General features: G+C 45.3%; 1 protein-coding gene across 1 annotated transcript in view; it reads left to right on the plus strand.

Annotated features, from left to right (window-relative positions):
• Positions 1-9438: 9438 nt before the first annotated feature.
• Positions 9439-17686, plus strand: part of LOC115073455 (integumentary mucin C.1-like) — a 29609-nt gene continuing 21361 nt past the window's right edge. The window contains exon 1 of the mRNA XM_029571887.1: positions 9439-9454. The gene's annotated coding sequence lies outside the window, so the exon portion shown is untranslated. The remainder of the gene's footprint in view (positions 9455-17686) is intronic.

Here is a 17686-nt window from a genome sequence, read left to right on the forward strand (position 1 = left end):
TCCTGCTACTAAGGGTTAAACTTGGAAACCACTCCCTTGTAGCAAGGTTTCCCTACACTTATGTTCCCAGGCGAACAGACCTTCCAGAAGACTGGGTCTGTTTTGCAAAGTAATGCAATCTCTCAAATATATTTTCTCTGCGCTTCACACAAGGAGTAGCCTAGTGGTTAGAGCAGGGGCTGGGAACCAGCTGCTCCTTGTGACCTTGCCCAGGGTCACTGCTGCTCCTTGTGACCTTGCCCAGGGTCACTGCTGCTCCTTGTGACCTTGGGCAAATCAGCCCTCCCTCTATTGCCTCACGTACCAACTCAGATTGTAAGCCTAATGGGGCAGGGACCTGAATTTGTAACTTGCTTTGAGCACGGGTTTGAAAGGTGAGTAACTGAATCCCAAATCCAAGATCTCCACAGATGGTGGATGCGGTTCGTTCGGGGGCTTGCTTTCGTTTTCTGTTTCTCGTGCAGTTTGTCACTTCACATGCTGAGAATTATAATTTCTCAGCCATGAATAAACAATCAAGCCCAGGTGTAAATCTCTTCAGGACAGAGATTAAAATCCCCCGAATTGAGGGGATGCAAAAACTGAATAAACAAATTCTGCCATCAGTCAATCCACTAAACAGGAAGTCAGTGCTAAATGAGAGCTTTATGCCTGCAAGGTTTGGTAAAACATTTCAACTGCGTATATTTCAGGTTTTCCCATCTCTGTGCAAAGGAGATCTTTAATTCCCTTTGTCATTCATATTGGGGCCATTGTTAGATTTTATTTTATGTATTCCAATCTTTTATGTTCCACGTTTCCAACGTATCAATGAGGATTACACAGATACAAACAAATTAAAATAACAGACAATACATATAAAACACAACGTCCATGAAAAGCTTCCGGAAGGAATAACGAAGGTGAAAATGCATATGCACGAGTAAGTCCGCTTCCAATAGTGTGGCTGACCTCCACCTGTACCTTAGCTCCAAATGCTCAATAAGAGTTGCCAGCTTAGGTCTCACTCAGCTTCTTGTCTGCCGGTGGCAAACAGCGGGCCCTTCGAGGAAGTGTTAAGAAACAGGGCATGTGTCCACCCCCTGCCACCCCCTCTGTCCCTTCTGGTTTCCCATTACCGTCGGCCTATGCCTCCCGTGTTTGCACAGACTGTTTGGTGTTTAGAATACAGCTTGCTCCCCGTGCTTATTCACGTTTTCAATTGTTCTGCACGTTTCAGGTTGTTTGTGCTGGGAGGCTGAGCCACGAAGGGAAAGGATGGTAACAGAATAAAAAAAACACATTTTGATAAAGTAAAACCATGAGCAAAGCTTTGCACTCGTCGTCCTGGGCTGCTGAAAGAGAGGGGCACTGATATTTCTCTTCAGAATTAATCACCCATTAAGGAGATTTTCTTCTAGCAGAGAGTGTTTGACACCTTTTAATGTCTTTTCCAGATGTTTCCATGTCTCAAGGGGAGGGGGGAATCTAGGGTATGGATGAGTAGAGGGAATTTGTTACAGTAACTTTGTATTTCTAGATATTTTGTACTGTAATCCTCTGGGTAGAACTTTGTTCAAGGAAGGCAGTCTATAAATGTAATATATAATAAACCTGCTTGAAATTATAAATAAAACTCAAAAATATAAAAGAACAATGCTGGTAAAAGTTTGGACATGTTAATTTCTGAAAGTAAAACAAAAAACATTGCTAGGCCTCTTCACTTTTTATTAAAAACCTAAGTAAAACTGAGGTGCTGCTGTTCTGTTCCTCTGCAAAATCCCAGGCCGACAGGAAAAATACATTTCTTGTTCATTCCATGGATCAGTCCAGACAAGTAGGTTTATTCATCCCTACCAGCAGATGGAGGCAGAGGACAAAACTTTGAGGCACAGCTACATATCTGAGAGTGCCACCTGCAGTCCCTCAGTATTTCTGTGTCTCCAGCAGATGGTAGAGGTGCAAACCTGCAGTCTGGACTTAAAAAAAAAATATAGGAAAAGAAGAAAGAAAATAGATTTGGCTCCCTAAGGTGCTGGGTTCCTTCATGGGCCATCCCTTAGGTCAAGCCAGGCGAGCGGGGAGTTGGAAATCCCTGGCTATCTCGGCCCGAAGCCATCAGAGGACTTGAAAGCCAGGGGTCCTAGCTTCCTCAGTTCCTCTGGGTCCCCCTCACTGATTCCTGGTCCTCACCTGTTCGTGGCTACAAGACTCAGGGAAGTATTCCCACTATTGTCTTGTTTTAAGTGTACTGCCTCCCCTTTTTTTGTTTGTGAAGTGAAAAAAAAAAAAGGGGGGAGTAGTCTGCCAGTGCGTGTGAAGTGTTGGCTGTGCTGGAACGGGGTGAGGAGGGAGGCCGCAGCTGCACACCGGAGTTCCAGGAGTTTTACTGCTGGCGATGCAGTGTGCATCCGGGAGGGTTTCTCGGCATTGTGGGTGCTTGGTGCGGCGGAGCGTTGGGAGACAGCATTCAGGTGCGCGTGTGAGGGCAGGCACTCCTTTCCCTGATGGTTTTTCCAGGGGCGAATGCAGCTCCCCAGTGGCAGTGGACAAGCGTTTTACCCGCTATTTGGGTGCTTGCATCGAGGCCACCAGTGTTGAGAGTGAGGCGGCGGTCATCTTGCCTCCTCGCAGTAGAAGGCAGATGAGTCGAGGAAGTCAGGGGCACCATCCCCCCACTCTCTATCCAATAGTGTAGGACCTGAGGACCGGTAGAGTGGGGAAGAGCCAGATAAGGAGATCGCTGAGCATACCAGTGATCCGGAGGAGGCATTCCGAAGCTACGCACAGAAGACCTGGTTCCTTGCACATTGCTCAGTGCTACCTAAGGCCCAGGCCCCAGGCAGAAAGGACCACATGCTCTCCGAGTGCTCCACGTCCTCATTCGATCCCTTGCATCCATTCTGCTAAGAAGCCCGCAGGATGGAGCAGGTGACCACAAGTGGGGAAGCTCATCAGTTTGCACAGATGCGTAGATAGCAAGACTATGCTGACAGCATGGGCTTCATTCTCAGAGTGCACCATGCTAAGAGCTGCGAGAAAGGCGGGGGGGGGAGGGGCCGCTCCATCGCTTAGGCTTTGGGTGTTCTTCGGCGAAAGAGAGATCCATCGCTAATTCGGAAGCTTCGGAGGGTCCTCAAGGGGTGCTGGTGATGGCCCTGGAGAGGATTCCAGGGTACACCAGAGGAAGTTCTGGATGCGGATAAGCCCCTATCAGACCCAGAGAGGTTCCAGTGCAGGAAGAAGTTGATCCTAGAGTGATCCATCTGTTCCAGAAGGTCTGGGTTCCATGGCTTCCTCATGGAATTTCAGCTTCTGTTGCCATTATAGGTGGAGGCCAGGCCCAGTCCCTTGTGGAGGCTATCTCAGCACAATTTGGAGAAAGGGATGGACCTCGAAGTGCCTGACTGGGCAGTAGTCACCATGGATGCCTGTTTATTGGGCTGGGGGGCGATTTGTCAAGGGAAATCGGCCCAAGGTCAGTGGTCGTCGGAGGAGGCGACCTGGTCCATCAATCGGCTGGAAACCAGGGCAGTGTGTGAAGCCTTTTGACATTTCTCCAGCTCGTTCGGGACAAGTCTGTATGAGTGTTCTCAGACAATCCGATGTCGGTGGTGTACATCAACCATCAGGGCAGAACGAAGAGTCGTCTAGTAGCGCTGGAGGCACAAGAGCTGTTTGTATGGATGGGGAAACATCTAATAAGGGTAGCTGCTTCCCTTACGGCTGGAGTGGACAACGTGCAGGTGGACTTCCTCAGCAGATAGCGTCTGGACCCGGCAGTGTGGGAGTTGGCCACACCTTGCCTTTGCCTTGCTGCAGGCAAGGTGTGGCAGACCAGTGGTGGACCTCATCGCGATTCCGAGAAATTAAAAAACGGATCGGTTTTTCAGTCGCAGAAGAGAAGTCGGATCGAAGGCCATCGAAGCTCTAGTTCAACCTTGGCTGACACAGTTGCTGTATGTGTTTCCACTGTGGCTCTTCATAGGTCGAACGCATTGAGATTTATCCAGGCAGGGTGATTCTGGTGGCGCCCGAGTGGCCGTGCCGGCCATGGTTTGTGGACCTTCTTCGTCTAGCGGTAAACAGTCCCGTTCGTTTGGCCTGTCTGTCAGGGTTGTGGCAACAGGGACCCGTATTTTCAGACTGGGAGGATCGCTTCTGTCTAGCAGCTTGGCTTTTGAGAGGCAATGGCTCCACTTAAAAGGTTATTCAGAGCCTTTGATTGCTTCAGGCAAGGAAGTCTTCCATGACTTTGGCTTATGTCCGAGTGTGGAGAGCCTATGCAACCTGGTATTTGCAGATCAAGGTGCAGCCTTTGAAAGTGTATGTCCCGCAGGTTCTAACATTTTTGCAAAGCGGCTTATCTAAGAGTTTGGCCCATAATTCCCTTCGGGTTCGGGTGGCAGCCTTAGATTCCCTTTGAGGTAGGGTTCAATGTGCTGCAGCAGTCAAAAAAAGCAAATAGAATGTTAGGAATTATTAGGAAGGGAATGATGAATAAAACAGAAAATGTCATAATGCCTCTATATCACTCCATGGTGAGACTGCACCTTGAGTACTGTGTACAGTTCTGGTCACCGCATCTCAAAAAAGATATAGTTGCACTGGAGAAGGTATAGAGGAGGGCAACCAAAATGATAAAGGGGATGGAACAGCTCCCCTATGAGGAAAGGCTGAAGAGGTTAGAGCTGTTCATCTTGGAGAAAAGACGACTGAAGGGGGGATATGATAGAGGTCTTTAAAATCAGGTCTAGAACGGGTAAATGTGAATCGGTAATTTACTCTTTTGGAGAAAGTTCTTTTTCACTCAATGCACAATTAAGCTCTGGAATTTGTTGCCAAAGGATGTGGTTAGAGTAACTGGTTTTAAAAAAGGGTTTGGATAGGTTCTTGGAGGAGAGGTCCATTGATTGCTATTGATTGGGTTGACTTGGGAAATAGCCACTGCTATTGCTGGAAGAGGTAGCATGGGATCTACTCAGTGTTTGGGTACTTGCCAGGTACTTGTAGCCTGGATTGGCCACTGTTGAAAACAGGATGCTTAGCTTGATGGACCCTTGTTCTGACCCAGTATGGCAATTTCTTATGTTCTTATGTGGCATCTCATCTGGATATGGTTCATTTCTTCGGGGGGGGGGGGGGGGGGTGTCAAAAATTTGCGTCCTTCGGTTCAGAAGATTTGTCCAGCTTGGAATCTGAACTTTGTTCTTTGGGAGCAGTGTGGTACTTCCTTTGAACTGGTTAGGAGGGCTTCTCTAAAGGACTTAACCTGAAGGCTGTTTTCCTGGTGCATATGGTTCAGCTAGAAGAATTTCTGAGCTGCAAGCTTTATTGTGTAGGGACCCCTTCCTGCATTTTTTTGGAGGAGAGGGTTTCTTTATGGATGGTTCCTTCCTATTTGCCTAAGGTGGTTTCTTCCTTTTACGTCAATCAGGTGATTGAGTTACCAGCCTTTCCGAATTTGTCTATGGATGCTCCTATGGCGAGGAAGCTTCACTTGTCAGATGTGAGCAGAATGGTTTTGTGATATCTTAAGGTGACGAATGCCTTTCGGAGATCTGATCATTTGTTTGTCCTGTTCAGTGGTGCTAAGAAGGGAAATAAGGTGTCCAAGGGCATTATTACAGAATGGCTGAAAGAGACAGTAGCTTCAGCTTATATCTGTAAGGGCTGGTCGGTGCTGGAGGGGTTGAAAACGCATTCCACTAGGGCACAGGCAACCTAATGGGTGTAGAGTCAACTGCTTTCTCTGCAGGCGATTTGTCGTGTGGCAACGTGGTCTTCTCACTTTTACCAAACATTACCACTTGGATGTGCAGACGCTGGAGGAGGTGTCTTTTGGTGAAAATGTGTTGCGTGCGGGTCTTTCGAGTTCCGGCTCAGAATAGAGAGGGGCTTGGGTACCTCCCACTTGTCTGGATTGATCTAAGGTACGAACAGGAAAGGAAAATTGGTTCTTGCCTGCTAATTTTCGTTCCTAAAGTACCACGGATAAGTCCAGAGACCTTCCCCATTTTGCGAAAGACTTCCTTGCTTCTGGATGTTGCTGAGCTGATATATATTCAGAATAATGAGAAATGCACATAGTTTGAGATGTGCATTCTATTAGGTTAAGAGGGCCTAGTTTTCAGGGGCCTCCAATCTTTAAGTATCTGTTTGTCCCAGCTTTATTGGGATTTAAGGTAGTCATCTTGGCTTGGGTACAGGTCAATACTGCGGGACTGCAGGTGACACTCTCAGTTATGTAGCAGTGCCTCAAAGTTTTGTTCTCTGCCTCCATCTGCTGGTAGGGATGAATAAACCCACTTGTCTGGACTGATCCGTGGTACTTCAGGAATGAAAATCAGCAGGTAAGAACCAATTTTCCTAGAGCTGTGAAGGGTGGATGCAGCCCTGCACAGGGTGTGTGATGTGACCAGAAAAAAAAAGTACACACCTAATATTCTAAAAAATATATTGCTATCAAAAGGAAAGGAGACCTAGGAAGAAGACCATCAGAAGTTGGCAAATTAACATGTTGCGCAGTCTTGTTGTACTGCTTCTTTAAAGACAAGTGTAAACCCCCAAACTCTCTTCCTGGCAATAACTCATCTTTCTGTTCTCTGTAACATGTGTTCCCCATCACCTCTGCTTGTTAAGTGGTGGGGTGCCTGCACAGATGGTTTCTGCTTTGCTAGGTTTCATATTCCTGAAGGTTCACCTCTGATGCAAAAAGAATTGGAAATGGCTCACCAGTTGTGCAACAGTCTAGAGAATTCACCCTTGAATGGGGCAGTGAGCTGTTTCCCTTCCATTTTGTCTAATTAGTAAAGATAGAGGTAAGGCATGGTTGCATGAAAAAACTGTTCTATGTAAAACTAACCCCTGACCAGGCCCAGCTGACCTCAGATGAACGTTTAGGGTGGAGCAGGGTTCTAGCATCCAGGTCTGTTCCTCGAGAAACCTGGACTCTCACATGCAGTACCAACAAGCATTATCGGAAGAAGACATTGTGCATCAGCTTTGGAGATCCTGCACGGGTTCCTTCGGCAGCTGACCCAACTTCTTCAGAGCTAATGGGTAATTTTTAGACTTGTTTGTTGGATGTTGATGATTCAGTGTGTGAATGTATTTATTTGGGCGATTTATTGACATCTGTAAAGTGATTAGCATCTTTTTAAATACATTTATTTCCTATGTCTTTGTAGGTTGTAGATAAAAGGGATGAGCTGATAGAGTGAACTGATGCATTTTAAAGAGAGAGCCATAGACTGGTGGCATCCACCTCTTGATTTCTCCACTTTAACTGTTAAAAAGTTGCCAAGTTGATCCTTTTGATAAGTCAGAAAGCAGATTATTTTTCTTTGTCTCCATCTGCTGGAAGGGAGGCCTAACCCAGCAGTCTGGACTGATCTGGGTATTTTCTGATGACAAGCAATATCACAGCTTCCCAGTTCACCAATCTGTAAAGGCGAGAGGAACACATTAACATAAGTTTTAAAAAAATAACTTTTTTTTTGCCTTGAAAAAGCAATCCAAAAGAGGTGAATGTTTATTGTCTCATCCAATTGGTCCAGTTCTCACAGTTATCAGCTCTATAGGTTTGACCAGTTGCAGAATATCGCTCCTTCTCCTTTTGTCCTTAGCTGGACAGTGTAGCCAAGTCAGCCTGCAGCCCAAGCTGCAAACTTTGTCCCCCTCCTGCTCCCTCCCTACTACCCTATTTATATCTGAGAATGTACCAGTCTTGGCACTGCTTCTACTCTACTCTTACACTTAAATCCTGCCTTTTCAGTCCCACAGGACTGCCCAAAGCAGCTTACAGCATATAGAAATACTATTTCTTAAATATATATTGCATAAATACAGAATACTAAAACTGTGAGAACTGGGCCAATTGGATGAGACAATAAACATTCACTTCTTTTGGTTTGCTTTTTCAAGGCAAAAAAAAAACATTTTTTTTTAACTTATGCTAATGTGCACATACATACCAGCTAAAATGAAGTCCTATCAGAATCCCACCAATCCCATGCCAGTGAATTGTGGTAACATCCAGTCCATATTAACTTTCAGATCATATGCATCTATATGAAGTCCTGAGAAGAGAAAAGACTAGATTTATATACATCCAGGACAACATATAGGCATCTGTAAGTTCTGGGTCTGCCACTCTGAGACTGTGGCGTTAACCTATCATTTGCCTACCAGAAGTCCAGCTGGCTACTCTCCATGCTGAGACGACCCTAATTCTCCAGAAGGACGACGCGACTGCGGCGGAGTGTGAGAGACTGTGACATCATTATGCCCTCCTGACAGCATTAAATAAACTGGCTGAATTACTACTTTAGGCTGGGTAGTTACTGGCCAATCATTTGAGAAGTTGAAATTAACTTTGAGCTGGACATAAGGTCTATTTCATAGCCTCTGTAACAAGAGTGATTTACTCTGTTATACCAGAAACTTAAAACAACATCTACCGTGTATATATAACCATCCTATATATATACTATATACCTACCATATATAAAGCCATTGTATATTTTATGCTGCTACAATAAAAATGCTGCTTTCTTTACATGAACTTTAAATATCAAAAAACCCATGTAAAATAAAAATCCCTTACAGAACTAACCCTGCTCCCCACCCCCCTCATGTTCCCTTCACCTAGTGCTACTCTCCGCCTGCTCTTACCACTGCCCTCTGTATCGTTCTTGGCTTTGGTCGCTGGCTAAGCTTTTCTGGTAGGGGATTCCAGAACCACCACCCTCTTGGTAAAGAAGGATTTCCTTTGAGGCATCCTCCGTAGAGGTCATGAGCCCTTGTGCTTGAATGCATTTCTTTTAAATTTAAAACGCCGCCTCCTCGTATTTTCTTGATACCTGTAAAGTATTTGGCTCCATCCTTGCCTGCCTTTTGCTTTCTCTCTTCCAGCGAGTACATGTTGGGCTCCTTAGGGGGGGTTTGTGCAGCAGGCTCTGCGGCCAGGGTTATTACAAAGCTTTAAGGTAAATATGGGGCCTCGTAAGAAGCAGAGGTGGTGGGCGCCAGCCCTGTTTTAGAACTGAATCAGTTATAGAGGGCAGTGGTAGGAGCAGGGTTGAGAGCTCAGGGGAAACCTGGTGCTGGTAGAGAAGTAGAGGGGAAGGCTGAATAGGTCACTATCTGCTGACATTTACCATCTTGCATTGTTACCGCTGTGACAGACCCTCTGAACTGCTTCCTTTCCATGTGCTTACGACGGTAAGGCCTCGAGCTAAACCCAAAACCTGAGGCGGGGGTCTCACGAGTGAACCACACAAGGGCAATATTGCCTCCTTGAGCCGGTTCCATCCATTTGTTTTTTCTTACCTGGGCGTCAGACGCGCACACCTCTGAGCAGTCCTGGTTTGGGTCTCTGCCAGACTGAGGGGTGGGGCAGCTGCGCAAGCCCCTGGGTACCAGAGGCAGCCTGCGATTCAGTCTCTCACGCACAGCTAACGGTGCACATCGGGTAAGTCACTGATGTTTCTCTTTACTCTCCTAGTATTCAGGTGACTGGAGCGTTTTATTTTCACCTCTCATTCTACCAGATCTTATTTGCTCTGCTAATTATTAATGTTTGTCTTTGCTGAAATTAGAGTTTTAAGACATACAGACAAGCAAAAGGGCATAAGCACTTATACAGAATTGCAGTCCTGCCTGAGGTGATGGGTGAATCTGTAGGGAAAGCCACTGAAATATAGAATATTACTGCACTAGGAAGACACTGGAAGGCTTCCAGCTTTCTCTCTCCATCATTTATTTTCATCAGAGGGAAAGACAGACCTCTTTGACTGGGTGCTGGGAAAGAAATGAGAATTCACAGCTCTTCAAACTTGTCCACATCTGGCACAGGACAGGTTTGTGAATGGCAAATATACTGTACAGATGTCATTTTCTATAGTATCATTATATAGGCATGCCTGTAAATTTTTACCTATGTGTATTTTGTACTTGTGTGTGCAGATGTTTTTGCCTAAAAGTCACATCTGTACAATAGATCGCCTTTCGCATAGCCTTTCTGTGCCACTGGGCACTGCACAGTCCATACATGGAAAAAAATCGCTTGAAGGGATGAAACATGTCACATACATGTTGTGGCTTATTGCACTTGTGATGTATGAATGGTGAATTCATTGGCTTGTGATCCCACTTCTGATAGATCTTTTTTGTTTTAAGAGCTACGGGTGACCCTGTAACTCCATGCAGTGATGGTCCATAAGCATTTATCTGTACTGATAATATATGTGTGTGTGTGTGTGTACATACGGTAATACCCTCTACTGTAACTAATTGTGCAAGCCTTGTTAGTAGGGTATAAAAGGCTGGCTTTTTGCTACATGGAGAGTACAATTCAACATTAACAGAAAAACTTTAGAAAACAAGACAGCACACACATTGTTACAAACAGCTTGCATTATGTTTCCCTGGGCTTTCTTTACCGTGCACACTGTATCAGATACAATTCTGAATGCATGAAATGGTGAAACGTTTTTGTTGGCTTTGCTTTTCTACGATGTTTGATATCCCTCGCCCCCATCCCACCCATTTGGAGCTCAGAAATGCAGACTCTGAAAGGGTGACTGGGTTACATTAGAGATTTCATGTGTAACCCTGCATGTGCCCCTCCCCCCTTCAGCACCACATGGCAGGGTCCAAGAAAGAGCTGGTATCGAATCTGCTGAGGATTTGTCCACCTGCATATCCCCACCTTGCCAAGGTCAAATTCTGACCTTGTGTCCCAAAAGCATTTTCAAAGTTTCCAATCATTCGGGGGAAGGAGGAAGGGACTCCCCACAGTTTGTGGAAGTGCTTGGTTCTTTGATCTGCTTCCTTGCAGATGTAATCTAAACTATCACACCCAGCCTGAAATGACTGCACATGTCTGACTCTGAATGAGGTTTCTGTTAAGCATTTTTAATTTTGACACTGCTCACCTGTGCAGTGTTAGATTATGGTGGCAGTAACTATTTTAGTTTTTCAAGAGTTTTGTGTTGGACTTTGTTCTGCCGGTGTAGAAAGCACCTTTTTCGGAATAGTGATGTCACCAATGGCAGAACTGTTTCACTTCACTATAAGCCATGCAGAGCTGTGGCAGCCGCCACAGTGGTCCTGGGGACAATTGAATCCTCTGTGGGCTGTGAAACCTTTAACTGGACTTTGGAGAAACATAAGAATTATCAAACGATGGCACCACCCAGCACCCTCCTTCAGATGTTAGCAGAAACCTTCGTAGTCTGAAAACCTCAGTCGCTAGCTCGGTGTAGAAGGTGTCAAACATGGAAAGAGTCTGGAAGAAGGAGAAACTTCGGGTTGAGCTGTCAGTTTGGAACTTTCTAACATGGGCTTCTGTTATACTGCGGAGAGACCTAATGTTCAGCGTGGTAGCTCACTGCTCAGTAAGGTGGATCTCGCCATGCGAGGTGGATTGCAGAAGGAAATCTAGCATAAGGGGAAAATGGCGTTCAGTTCATGCTGTTGTCACGTTGCTGTTGCCTGACCCAAAGAACAGCACAGCTCTCAGCGCATCTTGCATTGCCTTGGGGCTGTACACAAGTATCATCCACAAACCAGAGAAAAGTAGAAAGGAAATGGCACTCCATAAATCAGAAAAGGAAAAATAACAAGCAAACAGCGGTAGCAAGACTGCATCAGGCTTCCAAGAAGGCACTGGAGCAGCCTGCATGAAGCGGTGGTTACAACACTGGCAGCAGGGGTACGGCTGCATCAGGCTTCCAAGAAGGTTTTGGGGTGACCTGCATGGGGTGACCATGAGTAAAACCCAAACTTCGAAGAACATGGAGGCTGGATGCTTTGGACAATGGCTTTGCTAGTGTAGAGAATCCAGTGGATTCCTGTTTGGAGGAAGGAACAGAGTTAGCGGTGGTGTGAGTTTATCTGCCCCAGGTGGAAGCGTTTATAAACCTCTACCACCATCTTGAGGCGTGGGAACATGATTTCACCCTTCTAGATCCAGCATGTTCATTGCTCTTCCCAATGGGTTTTTAGTTTTGCAGAGAAAAGGACTCTGGGGTCTCTGTGCTTGCGACCTGGGTTAGAAATAGAGATGGACTACCTTTACTCATTTGAGGACCTTGGTTTTGGAGACCTCTTCCTTTGCCTGAGGGGGATGTTTTCCACCCTTCCCACTGGAGTTCCTTGGTTTTCTTAATTTATGGAGTGCTCCTTTCCTTTTGATTTGTGCTGAGTTCCCCAGGATCCAGGGACTCAGATATGTTCCACATTAAGAGGAAGGTACCTTTCACTGTGAGAGGACCTTGGCATGACATAGGAGTCATCCACGGGGAGAAGGAATGAAATGGAAGGAAACTTTGAAGTTCACTGCAATCTCCAGGAGATAATGGGAGAAGAGGAATAAGACCTCAGGTACCACCGGCAGGATGGATGAAAAGTGAGAAGAACCTCAGGAGAGGTAGGAAAACTGGGATTTTTCCAAGAAATACACCAAAATGACTTGTGAAATATTTCCGTCAATTGGAAGGGAGTGGATACTATCACCTGATTGGACGGGAGAATAAGTAAATTGGACAATTGGCATTCAATGAATATCAGAAGAAACTGAAGTAGAAACAAAGGTCACAAATGTCTTGGAAGAAAACCTTGGAACTTGTACTTCATGTGCCGGCGATCGCTAAGGCTCTAAAGACGTTTTCCACCAAGTTCAAAATTCAAAAGTAAAAGTCACGTTGGAAACCATAAAAGTCTTCCGAGTGATTATTGCTGCTGTTTACAATCAATAGATCATCAGTGCTGCATACAATGAACCGTAAAGGGGAATTTGACTTAAATCAATGCATAGGGCCTAGAAGAATGATCTCCCCCCCCCCCCCCCACCCCAGGGAATTTTGGACACTCGAGCAGCATTTGCATCATGGGAAGACTGTGGACTATCAGCCCAGGGCTTACACTAGTTTTGGTGGCTGTCTGGATTATTAGAAAACATGGAGGGGGCCCTGGATGTAAGAATTAAAAAGGAAGATGACAAGGCCCGAGGAGGTGGAGACCAGTGCGTTACCAGATTCTGGGCACGCTTGGGACGGATATGGAAGGCAGCGGTAGGAAAGGGGTTGAGAGGTCACGTAAAAGACATGGGGATGAGGAGAAGTCATCTGCTCATCTGCCCAAAGCACAAGGATTATATCTGGGCAGAACGGATGAGCCAATTTTTTTTTTCCTGCCATTGTTACTGCGACAGTGGTAGGAACCGGATTGGGAAGTTGCAACATTGCAAACAACCCACCCTTCCCGCCTCAAGAGCGGAAGCAAGGGAAGAAGTGATAAGGACAAAAAAGTGGCGTGACCTAGTCATGATCCCTCTGTAGGTTGACCAAAGTTATCGTTTTACCACTGTCTCCCTTCCACGTCTCCTCCTCTTTCCTCATCGCTTTGGGGATTAGGCCGGTGCTTCCCAACCCTCTCCTGGAGGTGCATCCAGCCAGTCGGGTTTTCAGGGTGGCCACAATGAATATGCATGAGAAAGATGGGGTCTCCAATGTATGCAGATGTATCTCATGCATATTCATGATGGATATCCTGAACCCTACTTCCTGGAGAGGATTAAGCACATCCCTCCTGGAGCCATATCATCTCTTGTTCATCCTCACTCTGGGCCCAAATATTGCCATTATATGCCTGGTAAATATTCTGAGAGTGCCCGGTATATTTATTATACCTCTATAAGAGACTGCAGCCTCCTGGCAGAGCAGCGCCCTTCTCAGGGCCGTTGCTGGTTCCATTTTCCACGCATTGGCTGGGGACCGTGGCAATTAATGAAGTCTAAGCTGTTATTATCTCCAAGAGGAACTCTCTGTTTTCTCCTTAGACAGCAAAAGGGAAAAAAAGATTTACCGCACACATCCCCGGTGACTTCATTATGGTGCCACCAACCGCCGAGGCTGGGACTTCTCAACGTACAGGGAGAGAAAGTTACTCCACCTGCCTGCTTTTCAGGACCTGGAGAAGTTGTATCTTCACTGTTTTTCTTGTTAGACGTTTTGAACGTGGGTTTTCTTGATCAGCTAAAGGGGGGATATGGTTAAAGTGGTGCGATGAGAGAGGGTCACATAGGAGTCTCAGCTTTTCTTACTAATGATGATAAATCTTTATATATTTAACCGTTTTTGTTTTCAACTTTCATTCCCTAATCCAGAATACCAGTAAAGGTTTTCAGGCAAAGAGCAGTTGATGCGTTGTCTTTGGGAACTCAAAAGTCTCTCTGACGCTCAAATAATGTCCTGGGCCTTAGGCCTCAGTAAAACCGTTAGTCTGTTTTTGCTGCTTGTTGCTTTCCTCTCGGTGGATCACTATTTGCATTTGCACATTAGGCACAATGCAGTCCAGACAAGTTGATCTTGTGGTGCTGACGCTGGCACGGTGACATTTTTGTCAAGCATTTCCTGGTTAAGAAGGAAATAAAGGAGATTAGTATCTTCCAGCTCTGTGCTCCAGGCGGGTCGTCATGAAAGACGGCAGCTGACTGTGTACACTGGATAGAGAAGCAAATGACTGACTTGCTTTGGGAATTTTAGGCTGGAGATGCTTCTGCCTAAGCACAGGGACTAGTTGGCCTTTATTTGATTTAATTTCACTGAATAACACCAGAGCCGAGGTGTCATGACTGAGTCAGGGCATTAATTTTTTTATTGCTACGGTGTTGCAAAAGTTTTCAAATACAGTGGAAATCGTGACTTTAATATGGGCTGGATCAGGGAATGGTTCATTAGCAAGTGCTGCCATGTGGAGGGACCTGAGTTTGATTTTGAGCCAGGACTTTGCTCCTCGGGCCGGCTGGGGCTGGGAGTGCTACGGGGAGGGAAGGCGGTCTCTACCGTCACGCAACAGCAACCCCTAGTGGCTGGATACAGGGTCCACATTAGCCGGGTTCCAGAGGGAGCCATGGTCTGTGGCCCCTGGCTGAGCACTGTTGCTATGAATATAGGAGCCAAAACGATCGAGGGTGCCAAACTCAACACAAATTACCCCTCCTTAGACACGGTGAAGGAGCTTGCTAAATATTGGGCGTGCTCAAGCGCCTGGAAAGCGGGCGCCTATGGTTACGAGGGCTGAGCGGAGGTAGGAAGGACATACAAAAGCACGCGTGTGCATCCCGAAAAGTAGACTCCTATAGTTCTTGTTACAGGCAAGGCCAGACAGATTGAGCTTAGCAACCAAACACACACAAGCACTGCACCCTTCATGCCATGACACATGTTTTCAACTTCATTGGCTTCACCTAAGAGAGACCAAACCGCACAAAGTTTCCATAGCAACCAGCTGGCCCCGCACGCCACCTCCCCTGGGTGCCATTACTACTTCTGGGATGAGCCTCGTCATTCTGCTAATGAGCCGCTGCTGTGGCAACATCACTAGGATCAGAAAGGCAGGAAAACAAGATGATGGCTCCCTGGAGAAGAGGGAAGAGGTATCCCAACGCAGTGTAAACAGGTCTCCAGAATTCAGAAATGACCTGCAGTTCTTCGCTTTTGGGGAGATAAAGCTTAAAGGGCTCCCAGAGCTTACTCCTTGCCAGAACCTTAGGCCACAGTGGAATGCCTCGGGGATCTGTCCTGGTGCCAGTTCTGTCCAATATCTCTGTGAGGGGTTAGGAGGAGACGTTTGTTTGCCTTTCTTATGGATGTCTTTGAGGAAGGAGACAGAATGAGAAGTGATAGATGAAAGCTCAAGATTCAGTTGATTGCTTGGCAGATTAAGTTGCATGACTGAAGAATGTGGAGTTAGGCATTTGGGATGCATAAATCCAAGATAGTGGTGGGCTGGGGAGATACTGATGCCCAAAAAGCAGGAAAGAGACCTTAGGGTAATTATATCTGATGATTTCAAGGTTGAGGCTAAAACAGTAACTTCATACTTCAAGAGGGAATGGGATAAGCACAGAGGATCCTTGACAGGTGTTCATGCTCTATGCTGGGCAGTTGATTATATATTCTTGGCAGGAATAAACTGGGCAGACCAAATAGGCAAATTGGTGTTTTTCCTACCTCCATCATGTTACTGTGTGACCATGATAATCCCCACAGCCACCAATATAAAAACCTTTTTAAATATATCCAAAGCAGAAAGCCTGTGAGGGAGTCAGTTAGACTGTTAGAAGAATGAGGAGATAAAGGTGCACTTAGGGAAGATAAGGCCATTGTGGAAAGATTAAACGAATTCTTTGCTTCAGTGTTTACTGAACAGGATGTTGGGGAGATACCCAGTCTGGAGACAGTTTTCAAGCGTGATGATTCAGATGAACTGAACCAAATCATGGGGAACCTTAAAGATGCAGTAGGCCAGACTGATGAAATGAAGAGTAGCAAATCACCTGGACTGGATGGTTACACCCCAGGGATCTGAAAAAAAATAAAACATAAAATTTCAACCTATTTCAATTAATTTGTAACCTATCATAAAAATCATCTGTAATACCTGAAGATTGGAAGATGGGCAATGTAAACCCTGATATTTAAAAAGGGCTCCAGGAATGATCCGGGAAACTGTAGACCAGTGAGCCTGACTTCAGCACTGGGGAAAATTGTGGAAACTGTTATAAAGAATAAAATCACAAAACAATTAGATAGACATGGTTTGGGATGCAGCCAGCATGGATTTACCCAAGGGAAGTCTTGCCTCACAAATCTCCTACATTTTTTTGAAGGAGTGAATAAACATGTGGACAAAGGTGAACCAGTAGATGTGTCATGTTTGGATTTTCAGAAGGAGTTCAACAAAGTCCCGCATGAGAGGCTTCTAAGAAAACTAAAACTAAAACTAAAAGATTACCTCTTTCATATAAATTTCTCTTCTAATATGTTAAATAAAGTTATACTATATGAATGTTAAATACAGTTATAAGTTATTTGTATGTATTACGTTGTTATCCTGTAAACCGGAGTGAAGGCAAAACGCTATACTTCGGTATATAAAAAACCACAAATAAATAAATAAAACTAAAACGTCATGGGATAGATGATGTCCTTTTGTGGATTGCAAGCTGTTTAAAAGATAGGAAACAGAGAGTAGAATTAAATGGTCTGTTTTCACAGTGGGAAAAGTTAAACAGTGGAGTGCCTCAGGGATCTGTACTTGAACCGGTGCTTTTCAATATATTTATAAATGATCTAGAAAAAGGTATGACACGTGAGGGTATCAAATTTGCGGATGACACAAAATTATGCAGAGTAGTTAAATCATAAGCAGATTGTGATAAATTGCAGGAGGACGTTGCAAAACTGGAAGATTGGGTATGCAAATTGCAGATGAAATGTAATGTGGACAAGTGCAAAGTGATGCATTAAGGGAAAAATAATCCTTGCTGTAGTTGCATGATGTTAGGTTCTATCTTAGGAGTTACCACCCAGGAAAGAGATCTAGGCATCATAGTGGATAACACATTGAAATCATCGGCCCAGTGAGCTGTGGCAATCAAAAAAGAAAACAGAATGTTAGGAATTATTAAGAAGAGAATGGCAAATAAAACTGAGGATGTCATAATGCCTCTGTATCACTCCATGGTGAGATCACACCTTGAATACTGTGAGCAATTCTGATCGCCGCATCTCAAAAAACGTATAGCTGCACTGGAGAAAATGCAGGGAAGGGCGACCAAAATGATAAGGGCCATGGAACGGCTGCCCTATGAGGAAAGGCTAAGGAAGTTAGGGAGAAGTTTTGGAGTTTGGAG

This window comes from Rhinatrema bivittatum, chromosome 11 (genome assembly GCF_901001135.1).
Source record: "Rhinatrema bivittatum chromosome 11, aRhiBiv1.1, whole genome shotgun sequence".
Lineage (NCBI taxonomy): Eukaryota > Metazoa > Chordata > Amphibia > Gymnophiona > Rhinatrematidae > Rhinatrema > Rhinatrema bivittatum.